This window comes from Bos indicus, chromosome 17 (genome assembly GCF_029378745.1).
Source record: "Bos indicus isolate NIAB-ARS_2022 breed Sahiwal x Tharparkar chromosome 17, NIAB-ARS_B.indTharparkar_mat_pri_1.0, whole genome shotgun sequence".
In the NCBI taxonomy this organism is placed as follows: domain Eukaryota; kingdom Metazoa; phylum Chordata; class Mammalia; order Artiodactyla; family Bovidae; genus Bos; species Bos indicus.
The window spans coordinates 70,804,230-70,820,743 of NC_091776.1; the positions used below are offsets into that span (position 1 = coordinate 70,804,230).

Here is a 16,514-nt window from a genome sequence, read left to right on the forward strand (position 1 = left end):
TAATTTCAAGACCAGTTTTGGGAATGTTGACTCTAAGAGCTCTATCACCAGGTCAGGATGTATGTTTGGCCAGGACACCAGGGGGCATTCCAAGGCCTTTCCTGAGTGTCTGGAGGGGTGAGAGCAGAGACCAGCCCCCTGGTACTTCCTGATGCTTTCTGCTCAGGGTCCCAGCTGTGACATGCCACCCCCAAGCCCCACGCATCCCTTCCCCAGATCACACACTGGTCTCCCTCAGGCACAGGAAGCTGACCCAGGTCCCAGAGGTGATCAGAGCATTGTGGGGTTTGGATGGGAGGACAGTCATTTGCATGAAAGGCCCCGCCCCCTCTCAGGGTATGAAGAGGGGAAGGAGCGGTGTGGGGACGCTCTGTTCTGCTGTGGGGCCACAGACAGCAGGACGCCCTGACATGTCCACCATGGCCTGGTCCCCTCTGTTCCTCACGCTGGTTGCTGTCTACACAGGTGACTGGATGGGGGGGACAGGGGAAGGGCCCGGGGAAGACACAAGGGCCCTGCTCCCTGCTCTCATGTGTTGACCCCCGAGTCACCATCTCTGTCTCTCGCCCTTCCAGGATCCTGGGCCCAGGCTGTGCTGACTCAGCCATCATCCGTGTCCGGGTCCCTGGGCCAGAGGGTCTCCATCACCTGCTCTGGAAGCAGCAGCAATGTTGGAAATGGATATGTGAGCTGGTACCAACTGATCCCAGGATCGGCCCCCAGAACCCTCATCTATGGTGACACCAGTCGAGCCTCGGGGGTCCCCGACCGATTCTCCGGCTCCAGGTCTGGGAACACAGCCACCCTGACCATCAGCTCGCTCCAGGCTGAGGACGAGGCAGATTATTTCTGTGCATCTGCTGAGGATAGTAGCAGTAATGCCACAGTGCTCCAGGCCAGGGGGGAAGTGAGACAAAAACCTGCCCTCCCTGAAGTCACGGGCCTCCCTGGGCTGAAGCATCTTCTGCCAATGCAGACACTTCTGTTGCTTGTTTGATTTAAAACGGGGGTCTGAGCCCCACACCAGGAAATTGGTCTGGGAAACCCTTTCAGTTCTTCTTCATTCTGACCCCTCACCAAGGCTTTGCTTTCGGCAACCGTATTTTATATGAATATCTGAAGTTGAGCAGAAGGACCTGAATGCCAGAGTCAGGTCCTGGCGGACAGAGTCCATGACGGTCATGTCAGAACCAGAGAGACAGTGTCCAGCTGGGTCTGATTCAGGACGTTCAGCTCCTTGGCCGGCCCTGGGCTGAGCTGAGGCCCAGGCTGCTGCTCCTGCCTTTCCTGTGACCGCCTCTCACCATGTCCAATGAAGATCAGGTAACGGTCATAAGGGTTTCTCAACCAGAGATGAAACAAGAGCCCAGACAAGGATGAGATTCCCATTTATAAGCATAATCTTTTATATCAAACATTTATTATAGAAAGATTATAAAATTAGACTAAAAACATCTTTAAATATCTGAGTCAAAAAGAAGTACTATGAGAACCATGATGAAGGGTAAATGAGAACCCCTGGAAGTGACCAAGAAGAGATTTGTTGTACCTGAGAGCCTCCCTATTCTCTTTGCAAAGAGAGAAATAAGAACAGAGCCATGTAGTCAGCTGGGAAGGCTCCGGGAGGCCTTGCAAATTCAACCTTGACTACCTATCAACCTGGGAAGGAAACTCAGACAGAATCATGACCAGGCACAACCCCCCGGGAATGCTGGGTTTTTGAACCCTGGAAATTCAGGTTCGGGTGGTTGTGTTATGGCAGTGAACCCACGAGCTCGGCGGAGCAAACTCAGACATCAGGGAATCCTGAAATTCTTAAGTGTATCAGCATACCATTCAGGGGTCTGAGGTCATTCAGTTCAGTTCAGTTCAGTTCAGTCACTTAGTCATGTCCGACTCTTTGCGACCCCATGATCGCATCACGCCAGGCCTCCCTGTCCATCACCAACTCCCAGAGTCCACCCAAACACATGTGCATCTAGTAGGTGATGCCATCCAGCCATCTCATCCTCTGTCGTCCCCTTCTCTTCCTGCCCCCAATCCCTCCCAGCATCAGGGTCTTTTCCAATGAATCAATGCTTCGCCTGAGGTGGCCAAAGTATTGGAGTTTCAGCTTCAGCATCATTCATTCCAATGCACACCCAGGACTGGTCTCCTTTAGGATGGACTGGTTGGATCTCTCATTAGGTACTGGAAAAATCAATGACCAAGCCCAAACTAGATGAAGGCGACTCATTCTACTGCCCTGGGCGGTGACATCAGGAAGACCCAGCTGCAAGTGTGAGAAAGCCCTTCCAGGAGGCTGTGGTGTGAAGTGGGGGAGGAGGAGGTCTGAGTCCAGCAGGGGGCGCTGTGGGCCTGGTCCTGAGAACCCAGGGTCCTGGCCAGGCAGGCTGGCACCTCCTGTGTTGGCTCTTGCCCACGTGGGCAGCAGGGTCCTCACTGGAGGGTGACGTCCTGAACCTGGGCTCCCAGGGGACACAGCAGCTCTCAGCTCAGAGCCACAGGCTTGCCTCTCAGTTCCTGCTGCTCTGTCGTGGGGTCAGTGCCCAGACCTGACATCCAACCAAGGACAGAGGGACGGTCATACAACAAAAATGAACTTCCTTCAGGAACCTCGACCTCCGGGGATACCTGGACAGGGGATGAGAGACCCCTGCAGAGGCTGCCCCATTGCCCACCGAACGCCCGGGTGTTCCCCGTGGATGAGGGATGCAGGCAAGGACCCTCTGTCACCATCGGTGTCATTTAAATATGTTCCCTGTTGTGTTATTTGGCAATTTCAACATTTTGAATTGAACAACGGAAAGTGATGTTGTGTCAGTTTTTGTGGCTCCCTTACTCGTTCCTTCCCATTTTATTAATACTTTATGTTAACACTTGTAACGTGAAATATATGAAATCAGAAGTTCAGCCAAACTGTCATCAATATGTTCATATAATAAGAAAAGAATTCAGTAGGAATATATATTTTTCACCTCTATGAGCTGAGGTTCTCAAACACCTCTGACAAAAATCATGTGAATTTTATTAAAAAGCTACTTTAGCAGCAATTCCAATATGAATACAAATAAGAAGAGCATTTACATTTTTACATCAAAGAAACAAGAATGAACAAGACTTTCCCGTCTCTTCCACACACGTTAACGTGAGGTGTCTGAGCTCCTTCTCCTCCTCGTTGCCCCCACACCCCTCCTCCGTCCCGGGTCCATCGGCTCCACCCAGAACCACAGGGAAGGGAGTTTTACAAGGTCCATGATGCTCACCACACCTACCTGTCCACACACCATGTTTTTCTATTTCTGATGATGAAACATGTGTCCCAACTTTGTTGGAAATGAACTTGCCAGCTGTCATAATTGCATGACGAGATGGTGACCTTTACCCGTGAAACCCGCAGTTCTATTGAAGGTACTCCACGTGGTCATGGCTGTTTACAGCACAGGACGCTGTCACCCTAAGCCTGCCCGTGCGGCTCCGCATGCCACTCCCCACCTCCCATCCTGGTCTCCCCAGCGCTGGGACTAGAGACAGCTTAAAAGAGTGCTTCAAGGGCCACCCCTCACCCTTCACAGCAGACACAGGCTCTGGGATTTCCTGCTCGGCTCAGGGCTGGAGGACGGACAGCACCGCACAGACGGACTCAGGGCTCCCTGAGAAGACAGAGAGTATTCTAAAGACGGGCTCAGGTGTGGAAAGGCTGGATTACTGGGGCAAGAGAGGAAGACTTAGGACAAGGAAATGGCAACCCACCCCAGTATTCTTGCCTAGAGAATCGCGTAGACAGAGGAGCCTGTCCATGGGGTCACACAGAGTCGGGCACAACTGAAGTGACTTAGCATGCGTGCGTGCATGCACTGGAGAAGGAAATGGCAACCCACTCCATCGTTCTTGCCTGGAGAGTCCCAGGGATGGAGGAGCCTGGGGGCTGCCGTCTTTGGGTCATACAGAGTCGGACATGACTGAAGCAACCTGGCAGCAGCAGCAATAGCAACAGACCAACATGGTCCCCTGAGCTTGCCCTGCTCCCGGGCTCAGCAGACTGAGTTGGACGTGACAGCAGGTGCTTCCTCTCAAAGGACAGACTCAGACCCGCGGCCCCCAGGTCTCCTCCTGGGAGAGAAGCTGCACACGGGGCCGAGCACCTGGAATTGGAGGGTGAAGGGGTCAGGTGGTCATCAGTCCCCACCCTCTTCCCAGAAACAGAGGAGGGGAGGAGCCCCCAGAGCCCACTCCATGCACCCCTCCCGTTCCCTCATTCATGACTTTCCTCCCAATTCTGGGCCCTTCTCTTTCTACAGACCTACACTGTTGATCTCCATGGTCATGACCCAGCTCACTCTGTCAGAAGATCGTGGACAAGTTTCCAAATCTTTCTGAAATTTACACTCACTTCCTCGGCCCCCCCTTGAACCTCTCTAACCCTTCCTTTCCAAGAAGCCTCAGGTCTCTGGTTCTCAGATGTGACCCCTACTCGTCCCCTCCCTGTTCCTCCCCAGGTTCCCCTGGTTTCCCAGGGGATCCATGAACCCCTCTACTAGCCGATTTATTCCCTGAGACCTCACACTCCGTCCTGTGTGCCCATTGAGTGAGGAATCAGGAGGGGAGAGAAACCCTGTCCTGAGACCTGGGAAATGATTCCTGGCTGAGGAGTGTCTGTGCTCAGCTGCTGTGGGACTGATTTTATGCACAGTGAGCCCGGGAGAAGCTGCTGGGGCCCTGGGCTGGGAAAGCAGACCCTGTGGGCTCTGCCCCCGGGGCCGTGACTGCTGCTCTGTCTGACCATGTCTATGGTCCCGTCTGAGGCTCCTGAGAACAGCTGATCTGCCTTGTCTTGTCCTGTGTCTCATCTCAGATCTGAGACCGAGCAATGGCTCTGAGAACTCAGCCTGCCCTGTTTCACAGAGAGAACGTCCTGCTACGACATAAAATCCCCCAGTGGAGATGCCATACATGTCAGAAAGTCTTTAAAATTATCTTACTTAAAGAACAGAGGCTACAAGGAAAATTATGTTTTAGAAATACTACCATGGGAATGCAGAATTAAACCAGAGCCAGAGTTGGACACAGCTTAGTGACTTAACAACAACATTTTCTTCAGTTAAATTTAGGCATCTATTTTAAGTGAGGCCCTTAGATTTTTACTACTCCATGATCACATTTTGGTTCATTGAAAATCTCAAAATCACACATCCACTGTGTAACACTCACATGCACTACAGGGTAAGCTACAGTTGGCTGTTGTTTTCCAAGCAAACACATCCTGAAGGTATAATTACAAAACCAGTTTGGGGAAAGTTGGCTGTTAAGAGCTCTGATCACCAGGTCAGGATGTGTGTTTGGCCAGGACACCAGGGGGCATTCCAAGGCCTTTCCTGAGTGTCTGGAGGGGTGAGAGCAGAGACCAGCCCTCTGGTACTTCCTGATGCTTTCTGCTCAGGGTCCCAGCTGTGACATCCCACCCCCAAGCCCCACACATCCCTTCCCCAGATCACACACTGGTCTCCCTCAGGCACAGGAAGCTGACCCAGGTCCCAGAGGTGATCAGAGCATTGTGGGGGTTGGAGGGGAGGACAGTCATTTGCATGAAAGGACCCTCCCCCTCTCAGTATATGAAGAGGGGAAGGAGCGGTGTGGGGACGCTCTGTTCTGCTGTGGGGCCACAGACGGCAGGACACCCTGACATGTCCACTGTGGCCTGGTCCCCTCTGCTCCTCACGCTGGTCGCTCTCTGCACAGGTGACTGGATGGGGGGGACAGGGGGAGGGCCCTGGGAAGACACACAGGCCCTGCTCCCTGCTCTCATGTCTGGACTCCTGAGTCACCATCTCTGTCTCTCCCCTTTCCAAGATCCTGGGCCCAAGCTGTGCTGACTCAACCGCCCTCCATGTCTGGGTCCCTGGGCCAGAGGGTCTCCATCACCTGCTCTGGAAGCAGCAGCAACGTTGGAACTGGCAATTATGTTGGCTGGTACCAAATGATCCCAGGATCGGCCCCCAGAACCCTCATCTACCGTGCTACCAGTCGACTCTCGGGGGTCCCCGACTGATTCTCCGTCTCCAGGTCTGGGAACACAGCCACCCTGACCATCAGCTCGCACCAGGCTGAGGACGAGGCTGATTATTACTGTGTATCTTACGACAGCAGTATCAGTGGTGCCACAGTGCTCCAGGCCAGGGGGGAAGTGAGACAAAAACCTGCTGTCCTCTCAGAGTCAGGGCTCTGGGGGCAGAAACATCCTCTGCAAAGGCAGCCACTTCATTTGTCTGTTTGGCCTAAGACTGGGTCCAGAATCACACCAGGGAACTTGGTCCGGAAAAATCTGTTCACATCTGTCTTAATTCACCCGTTCTCCAGCTTTCCTTGGCAGCAACACATTGTCTGATTTTCTCAACTTTAGCAGAAATCCCCGGTGCCAAGGGCAGGTGCCCTGGGGTCAGAGTCCATGATGGGTCAGGTCAGAACCAGAGAAGCACAGTAGAGTCTGTCTGATTCTGGACTCATCGAGCATCCAGCGTGTGTCCTGGTCCCAACAGCTCTCGTTCTCTCTGATGCTAGTAGTGGGCCCTTGGGGATCCCTGCTCCATCTCAGATCTCGGGGTCTCTGCTCGTTTTCCAGGTCTCAAATCTGGAGTTCGGGCTCCTTGGCCATCACTGGGCTGAGCTGATGCTCAGGCTGCTGCTCCCGCCTTCCTGTGACAGCCTTTCAGGCTCACCCAGAGCTCCAGGCTTGCGGAACTAGACCAGTTATGGTATGGACTCCTCTCTGGGGAGATGGGGCCGCCCAGTGGCTTCCTGCTCGGCGTCTTGCTGGACCTGCTGCTGCTATCACCCTGACTCCAGGTCATCTGGGGGCTCTGCCTGGGCATGGAGCCTCCTCCTGTCCCGTCTGTCCTTAAAGTCTCTCCAGCAGCCCATTTCCAGGAGAAGGTCTCAAAGGAAACAGGAAGTTCATGTCCCCGTCACTAGGGACACAGTGTCTCTTTGCCCTGAAGCTCGGGGGCTGAGGTTGGGGTCTGGCTGAGGTCATCTCAGACCTGAACTCTGACTCGGGAGCCTTTAATCTCCATCACTGGGGCAACTGCCCATTCCCAGGAGTTTCTAGAGCTCTGACCCCTCTCATTGGCCCTCAACATGAACGCCTGTGCGTTTTCTTCACAGGGGAGGTTTCTTCGGTTACTGCTGCACCAACACGGGGGCATCTGAGGTGCACCTTACATTTGGGTCCTTTGGAACTACTGCCTCTCCATGGCCCTCACTGCTAAGACCCACCACTGATTCTTCCTGTTCAATATCTTTGTCTAACACTTGCCACATGATGTTGAATTATTGTTATGGAGATTAAATTCACTTCGCTCCTGATTTGTGGAGTTTCCACAAATTATTGTCACCAGATATCACTATGAGAATAGTTGGTGCTTTTACAATATCACATACTTAGGTCTTGATACATTGATGACTTTTTTCTTAAAATGGAAAAAAAAAAAAAGACGTGTTCCATGGCTTTCCTTCCCCCACAAGTAGTGGATGCAGCCTGGAGCCATTCCGGTTCTGCAGATGGTCACATGTCCTAGGTCACCCTTTGTGTGGTCATCTTCTGGCCCATGGGCTGCAGACACCACTTCACATTCCCACCTGCCCATTGCTCGTCACCTGCCCCACAGACAGGAAAACGAGCACTCATCTTACCAGGATCTGTTCTGTCTAGGATCTCCCACACGGTTACCAGAAGTAATGCTAGAAAACCTGTTGTTTTCCAGTTACTAAAAGCAAAGAAGCAAGAAGGATACTTTCAAAAATTCAATTCATGATAGTATCAAAAAAATAAAATGCTTAGGAATATGATTAACCCAGTAGGTGAGAGGCTTATAAACTGAAAACAAGAAAACATTGTTGAGAAATTCACACAGTTGTAAATAAGTGAAAGGAGCCCTGAGATCACGGGTGGGACAACCTCATACTGTGAAGGTGACCTCAGTCCTGCCAGATTGATCTACATATTTGTGGCTGTTACCAAGTCTAAGCTCACTCTGCTCACCTCATGACAGGCCAATGAATCCGAGAGGAAAGGAATACGACTTTATTCGGAAAGTCAGCTGACAGAGAAGTTGGCAGTCTAACGTCTCCAAATGACCATGCTCTTGGGGCCTGGATGCTAGCTGCTTTTAGGGATGAGAGATGGGGCAAGTGAGGACACAAAGTGAAAAAGACCATTGAACTCTTGTAATGATTCCCTAGAATGGCAACCTCAGGCAGGGGGATACGTTATTTCTGTCTTTCTTACAGTCATTCACAGGTGGGCAGGGTCAGACCATCTCCTTGTGAGCTACCCAAAGGTACTTGGTTTAAGGCTCAGGCAGAGGGAGTAGGGTTCTCTGAAGCAGGCCGCTATGTATGACGATGATAACAAACGTGACAGAAACAAGGGTTAAATTCATAGAAACAGCTCTAGCGTGGATCAGAATTAACTCTGTATAATTCTGTCAAGTTTTACTTCAGAACCACCTAGTTTCTGTCAGGTTTTACCTCAGAACCCCCTAATTTCTGTCTGATTTTACCATGGAACCACCAAGTTTCTGTCAGATTTTACCTAAGGAGAACCTAGTTTCTGTCAGATTTTACTACAGAATCCCTTAGTTTCTGCCGGATTTTACGTCAGAAACTTCCTAGTTTCTCTCAGATTTAATGTCAGAACCCCTTAGTTTATGTCAGATGGTACCAAAGGTGTCTCTAGTTTCTCTCAGATTATAGCTCTGTATTGCTTAGTTTCTATCTGATCTTACCTCTGGAGCCTGTAATTCTGTCAGATTTTACCTCAGAACCACCTAGTTCCTGTCAGATTTTAGCTCAGAATCCCCTAGTTTCTGTCTGATTTTGCAACGGAGCCATCGAATTTCTGTCAGATTTTACCACACAACCCCTTAGTTTCTGTCAGATTTTAACCTCAGTTCAGTTCAGTCGCTCAGTCCTGTCTGACATTTTGTGATCCCGTGGACTGCATCATGCCAGGCTTCCCTGTCCATCACCAACTCCTGAAGCTTGCTCAAACTCATGCCTATTGAGTCGATGATACCATCCAACCACCTGATCCTCTGTCGTCCCCTTCTCCTCCTCAGAAGCCCCATACTATGTCAGATTTACCTAAGGAAAACCTAGTTTCTTTCACATTTTACCACAGAACCCCCTTAGTTTCTGTCAGTGTTTACCCCCAGAATCCCCCTAGTTTCTCACAGATTTTACCTCAGGAGCCCCTAGTTTCTGTCAGATTTTACCACAGAACCAACCTAGTTTGTCAGATTTTACCCTAGAAGCCCCTAGCTTCTGTCAGATTTTCCACCAGAAGCCTCTAACTTCTGTTAGATTTTACCTTAGTACCCCCTGCTTTCTGTCAGTTTTTACCTCAGAAGCCTCCAATTTCTGTAACATGTTACCTTCATACCCCCTGATTTCTGTCAGATTTTACCCAAGAACCCCCTCGTTTCTGTCACATTTTACCAAAACAGTCCCTAGTTTCTCTCACACTATACCTCAGTATCATCTAGTTTCTTTCAGATTTTACCTCTGGAGCATGTAATTCTGTCAGATTTTACCTCAGAACCCCCTAGTTTTTGTCAGATTTTATGTCAGAAGCCCCTAGTTACTGTCCGATTTACCACAAAACCCATTATATTCTGTCAGGTTTACCTAAGGAGATTTACCACAAAACCCATTATATTCTGTCAGGTTTACCTAAGGAGAACCTAGTTTCTCTCAGGTTTTACCACAGAACCCCTTAGTGTCTGTCACGTCTTACCTCACAAGCCCCCTACTTTCTCACAGATTTTACCTCAGGAGCTGCTATCTTCTGTCAAGTTTTACCTCAAAACCCCCTAGTTTCTGTCAGATTTTACCTCTGAAGCCCCTATTTTTTGCCACATTTCACCTCAGAAGCCCCTATTTTCTGCCACATTTCACCTCAAAATCCCAAGTTTCTGTTAGATGTTACCTCAGAGCCCCTTCATTTCTGTCAAATTTTATCTCAGAACCCCCTAGTTTCTGTCAGGTTTTTACCTCAGAACCCCCTAGTTCTGTGAGATTTTCCCTCAGAACCCCCTTGTTTCTGTCAGATTTTACACCAGAAGCCCCTAGTTTATGTCAGATTTTATGCCAGAATCACCTAATTCCTGTCAGATTTTACCACAGAATCCCCTAGTTTCTACCAGATTTTCCCTCAGAAGACTATAGTTTCTTTTAAATTTTACCTCAGTATCCCTTAGTTTCTGTCACATTTCACCTCAGAACTGCCTAGTTTCTGTCACATTTTACCACAGCACCCTTTTTTTCTGTCATATTTTTACCACACAACCCCCTAGTTTCTGTCAGATTTTAATTCAGAACCCATTAGTTTCTGTCAGATTTTACCTCTGAACACCCTAGTTTTTGTCACATTTCACCTCAGTAATCCCTAGTTTCCTAAGGCCCACTTGACTTCACATTCCAGGATCTGGCTCAAGGTGAATCATCATACCATTGTGATTATCTGGATCATGAAGATCTTTTTTGTACAGTTATGTGTATTCTTGCTAGCTCTTTCTTAATATCTTCTGCTTCTGTTAGGTCCATACATTTCTGTCCTTTATTGTGCCCGTGTTTGGATCAAATGTTCCCTTGGCATCTCTTATTTTCTTGAAGAGATCTCTAGTCTTTCCCATTCTATTGTTTTCCTCTATTTCTTTACATTGATCACCAAAGAAGGCTTTCTTATCTCTCCTTGTTATTCTTTAGAACTCTGCATTCAAATGGGTATATCTTTCCTTTTCTGATTTGCCTCTTGCTTCTTTCTTTTCACAGCTATTTGTAAGGCCTCCTCAGACAACCACTTGCCTTTTTGCATTACTTTTTCTTGGGGATGATCTTGAGCCCTGCCTCCTGTACAATGTCACAAACGTCCATCCATAGCTCTTCAGGCCCTCTATCAGATCTAATCCCTTGAATCTATTTCTCACTTCCACTGTATAATCATAAGGGATTTGATTTAGGTCATAACAGAATGGTCTTGTGGTTTTCCCTACTTTCTTCCATTTAAGTCTGAATTTGGCAATAAGGAGTTCATGATTTGAGCCACAGTCAGCTTCCGGTCTTGTTTTTGCTGACTGTATAGAGCTTCTCCATCTTTAGCTGCAAAGAATATTGGTGTTGACCATCTGGTGATGGCCATCTGTAAAGGTTTCTCTTGTGTTGCTGGAAAAGGGTGCTTGCTATGACCAGTGTATTCTCTTGGCAAAATTCTATTAGGCTTTGCCCTGCTTCATTCTGTACGCCAAGGCCAAATTTGCCTGTTACTTCAGGTATTTCTTGACTTCCTACTTTTGCATTCCAGTTCCCTATATTGAAAAGGACACCTTTTCTGGGTGTTAGCTCTAGAATGTCTTCTAGGTCTTCATAGACCCGTTCAACTTCAGCTTCTTCAGCATAACTGGTCAGGGCATAGACTTGGATTACTGTGATATTGAATGGTGCCTTGGAAATGAACAGAGATCATTCTATCTGATTTCAAACAACATTGATTATATTATTACTAAAATGAAAAGAAAATATGACACCATAAGCAGGAGGAACAACAAATGATTTGGCAATCATGCCAGCTAAGGCAGCTGACACTGTAAATTGCCAAAATGTATCTCCACACCAGCCATCCCTCTTGAAAGACTGGAAGCGACTGTTAGGCCTAAACCTCATTTCAGTGTCTTTATTCTCAGAATTGGTAGATCATAAATGAAATATTTAAGAAAGTCCTTTCCCCACCTCTCCATGAATGCTTCTTGTATCACTAGAAATCCTTAAAAGAGTTGAATCATAGACTCTGGATTTATCTAAGCAAATCTATTTAACTGGAATTTGAACTTCATCTTCAATAAATCAAACAATTCTGGGCATTAATAGGTAGTTCCTTAAAAGTCCTTAAATATCCTTGTCTTACATTTAAATCCATTTATTTAAGAGTTCTTGGTTTACTGGGAAATGAGTTATAATCTCACCATCTAACTTGTATGCAACTCCAACTCTGATTTCCATAAATATGTCCAAAATATCAAAATTTTTGACTACCCATGCAGTAAATCCATTAATCATATGAGCATATTTAATCAAAACAAAGTCCAACCAGACACATCATCTTTCCCTTCCTGTAGTTACACCAAACTCTCTATCCCTTGTTTGTAATAATTCTCCAATTGCATTGTCTTGCTCTGTAGGAAAAGGACCAATCCCAACTCTAGTTGTATAAGCTTTCATAACTCCATACACTTCTCCACATATTAAGGCAGCATACCCAAGCCAGTACAAACACATCCAACTGTACGGTTCAAAGAGGTTATGAAAGGATAACTTTCAAAATCAGTATCTAGCAGTGCTGCATTTGCAGCTTCTACCAAGATTTTCTTTGATGGTCTTTCTTTGAAAGCTCGATATAGGATATAAACTCCATATATCTAGCAGTTGGTTTCACCCTTTCCATTTAACCCTTGAGTTTTTGGAATTCATCTTCAATGTCTGTTTCCGATGTGGGGTATATAGATTTGTAGTGGTTAGCCAGAACTTGGAACCTCTCAGAAAAGCCATCAAAGTCAGAAATAAGATGGCATATCCTAAGTCCACAGTGGTCCTCTTTGGAAGAATGAACAGGGCAAATGCCCTTTTTGTGGTACCCAAATTTTTTCCTGCTTGTTCTCCTCTCTGTTGTTCCTGGATACCATCAGCTGTTTGATGAAAATCAAGCACAATCTGTCAGGTATGAGAAGCCTTATCCAGCCTTCCAGACCTTTCCCTTTTTGATCATATTTTTCTGCTTCCTCACACAATCCAGCTAGATGAATTACCACATCAATTCCAATGAATGCAGTAACATTCAGGCTCCACTGGGAGCCTGAGTTGTTCCACTGGGTAATGGTTCCACTGGGTAAAAGATGAAAGTCACCCTCCACAGAATCTGCAGCTGTTCAGGCAGCATTACTTCCTCCCTGGCAGTGGCACAGCGTGCTGGTGTCCTCACCAGCAGACCCAGCACCTTCCCCTTGGCTTCGTGGTCCCACTGCCCGCCAAGCACCAGGGTCTCCAGGTTCCCCCCAGGCTGCTCCCTGGGACGGCCTCAGTCACCTTGGACGGATGCCAAGGTTGGTCTTGGCAAACGCCCAGGCCCCAGAGACACGAGAAGAGCCCGAAGGGGTCGGGGGTGGCTGGGAACGTGTGAACTGGATTTTCTGTAAATCTATGTTTGAGAGTCTTAATATAAAATATAACATATATTCAAAAAGATAACATTTGGTAACACTGTCAGTGTCTTAAACTGATATTAGGATTTTTCTACTTTTCTAATGTTCCATTTCGTCGAGAGGACTTGGATCAATGTTTAACGACCGTGGTCTGTAATGTCCCCTTCTACTGGTTTGGTTGTCAGGTTGTTTTTTACACTTTATTGGTTGATTGCCGGATGGCTGTGCGGGGTATTCACTGCTCCTGGGCTCTGGTTGTGGGTGGCGCAGCAGCTCTTCACTGCAGTGCACTGGCTTCTCATTGGGGTGGATTCTCTTGCTGCAGGGCACCAGCTCCAGGGGATGGAGCTTCAGCAGCTCGGCTTTCCTGCTGAGTTGCTCTGCAGAATGTGGGAGCTTCCTGCATCTGGCACTGCAACCATGTCCCCTCCATCGACAGGCAGACCCTTAAACACAGGAAAACAAGGGAAGTCCTATAAATTCCCCTCGTATGTGCTTTATTTATGGGTTGTGTGTAAAACACTTTAACTGCTTTCTCAGAGAAACACAAATTTTACATCTTTTTCAATGCTTAAAAAAATACAAATCCAATGTATTGGAAGCATATAACTCCTGAAGTTTGTTAGATATTTACGCTAAATCAGGATACATTATGTCTTTTGTGGAATAATTACATGACAATATATTCTGTTTCTTCTAAGCATCTTCATCTGTTTACTTACTTTCTCTACTAGAACCTTCTTAGAGCACTTTGAATTTCATTCCTTTTTTCAGCAAAACTTTTCCATATGTTACCAGCAGGGAGCGCTGTGGGACTGCCTTGGGGTCCTTGCACAGCTGCTCAAGGAGCACAACTCACTGTAGGAGCTGGGCTGGCGTTGGGGTCTGTGCTCCTGGGGGCACTCAGCAGTGCGTCCTCTCTGGCTGCAGAGTCCCCTGAGCAGGGACCAGTGTAGTCTTGGCAGGGGCTTCCTCCAGGGGCTCCCAAGTGGGAAGCCCCTCCCTCCCCTACAGTCTGGGCTGTGAGCAGAGCTCCAGCATCAAGGTTCAGGGAGGGGCTGGGCGGGCCCTGGGTGGACCCCCATTTTCATGGCAGTCCCTCCTCTAGCAGAGTCTGTGGGAGAACAGGAGGCCTGGAGCAGCCCAGCCCCTCTGGGGGACCAGGGTTCTGTGAGCACCATGGCCTGGACTCCTCTCCTGCTGGTGTTCCTCGCTCACTGCACAGGTAGCGATGGGCCCCGGCACCAGGGCTCAGTCCCAGCCTCATCATCCCCTGGGGCGCAGACTCTGGGACTCTTTCCTTCAGCTCCTGCCCCATCTCCCCTGTGTCTGTGTCTGCAGGTTCCCTCTCGCAGCCTGTGCTGACTCAGTCAGACTCCCTGTCTGCATCTCTGGGAGCATCAGCCAGACTCTCCTGCACCCTGAGCAATGGCTATAACATTGGCAGCTTGTCTATAACCTGGTACCAGCAGAAGCCAGGGAGTCCTCCCCGGTACCTCCTGTCCTACAACTCAGATTCCCAAAAGCTCCAGGGCTCCGGGGTCCCCAGACACTTCTCTGGATCCAAAGACACCTTGTCCAACGCGGGGCTCCTGGTCATCTCTGGGCTGCAGACGGAGGACGAGGCTGTAGGTTCCCACAGTGGCTCAGATGACAAGGAAGTGAGACAAAACCCCTGGGCCTCGGACTTTGGCTCTGAGCCTGGTTTCAGTGAGAAGTTTCCATAGAGGGATTTCCAAGGAAGGCCTCTCTGCACAGAGATCTCTGTGAAGGGAGGGAGGAGACACACAGGATCGTGCTGAGACACGAGACAGCACAGGCATCCCAGGAAGCCACATATCTGACTTCAGAGCCCACCTGCCCCTCCCTCAACATCTGGAGTAAATCCCCCAGAGCAGGTGCTGCGTCTTCAGCAGAAACACCCCAGTGCAGCCCTGCTCCTCCCATCTCCATCCTCTCGCCCCACAGAGTGTGGGTCCTGGGCTGCAGGGGCCCGTCCACAGCTCAGACGCTGACAGGAGCCCTGCCTCCTGCTCCCTGCTCCCTCCTCATTTCCACAGTGCTGCTAACAGGTCGGCATTTTCTAAAACTCATGGCCCTCCAGGCTCCTAGTAACTGGATGGAGAAGATATGGGAATTTTCCTTCCTTCAGAATGAACTGAGCCCTCACACAAGGTGAGTCCTGAGGGGTCAGCAGAGGAGGACGTGGCTGCCTCTCAAGACAGGCCATGCTTTCTTCTGCCGCAGGTTCTGTCTATGAATTATCTGATGGTACATCAATGGCAGAAATACTCTTTTCATGTCCCTCGTCTCATTTCTTTATCTTTTCTGAAATCAAATGGCACAGTCACTCATGGTCCTCCTGTTGCAGAGGCCTGGACCATCAGGGCCCATGGCCTCACTGTGGTGGGGGCGCAGGAAGATGGGGCTGTGGACCCCGTACCCTGGGGCTCCTGGGCCTGCCGACCTGCACCCGTGGTGCTGGGCTCCGTCCTTCCCGGTCCTGAAGGGAGGTCAGGGAACAGGCAGCTGGGAAAGTGGGACAAGAAACTTAGCCTGTCCGTCTTCTTCTTGGAGAATTTTCAAGTTTCACACACTGCCAGGAGCCACCACGGGAGATCCCACCCGTGACAAAGGTCAGGCGGAGAGGACCTGACAGGCAAAGGCAGAACAGGACTCGAGGGATTCCCTGGACCTGCTCGAGCATCTACCCCGAAACTAAAATCTGTGTGTCTACTGGTTATTACATTATGCCTTTCACCAACTCTTCTGACATTTACAGCGGGCTATCCCCGACCACCTTTCTCTGAAGAAAATCAACTTAGGGCTCTAGTTAATAAGCCTCCTGGGCTTGAAAGGAGCATTTTTACTTTAACCCCCCGTTACTATTTTAGCTTGCTTGGCAGGTTTATCCACACTCTTGCAACTAACGCACATGATTGTTCGCAACACCCCAAGCATAACCTTCGAGCGATAAAAAAGCTGTATTAGAATAATACTGCATTGTTGAGCCAATGTTTGCTACCGAGTTTCCTTGTCCTTTACTCAAAGTGCACCTGGGAGTGCATCAGCAAAAACAGTTGGTACAGAAGAAAAACAAGCAGCAGCCTTGGCCTTGGCAACACAGGACCCTTGAGTTAGTAAGTTCCTTCTTTGTTGTAACCCCCTGCACCTTTGCTCCATAAGAATGTAACTTTAATACTTTCTGAGGGAGACACAGATTGGAAAACTAAAGAAGAAACAGTTTAAGGGAAAGCAAGTTTT

General features: G+C 48.8%; 1 long non-coding RNA gene and 1 pseudogene across 1 annotated transcript; one reads left to right on the forward strand and one right to left on the reverse strand.

The window, feature by feature from the left end:
• Positions 1-306: 306 nt before the first annotated feature.
• LOC139176790 (uncharacterized) lies at positions 307-735 on the forward strand. Its single transcript, XR_011561244.1, has 2 exons — positions 307-465; positions 576-735. It is a non-coding gene; the product is annotated as an uncharacterized lncRNA (long non-coding RNA).
• A 5,887-nt stretch (positions 736-6,622) lies between these two features.
• LOC139176669 (adenylosuccinate synthetase isozyme 2-like) lies at positions 6,623-13,552 on the reverse strand (annotated as a pseudogene).
• Between the last annotated feature and the right edge of the window lie 2,962 nt (positions 13,553-16,514).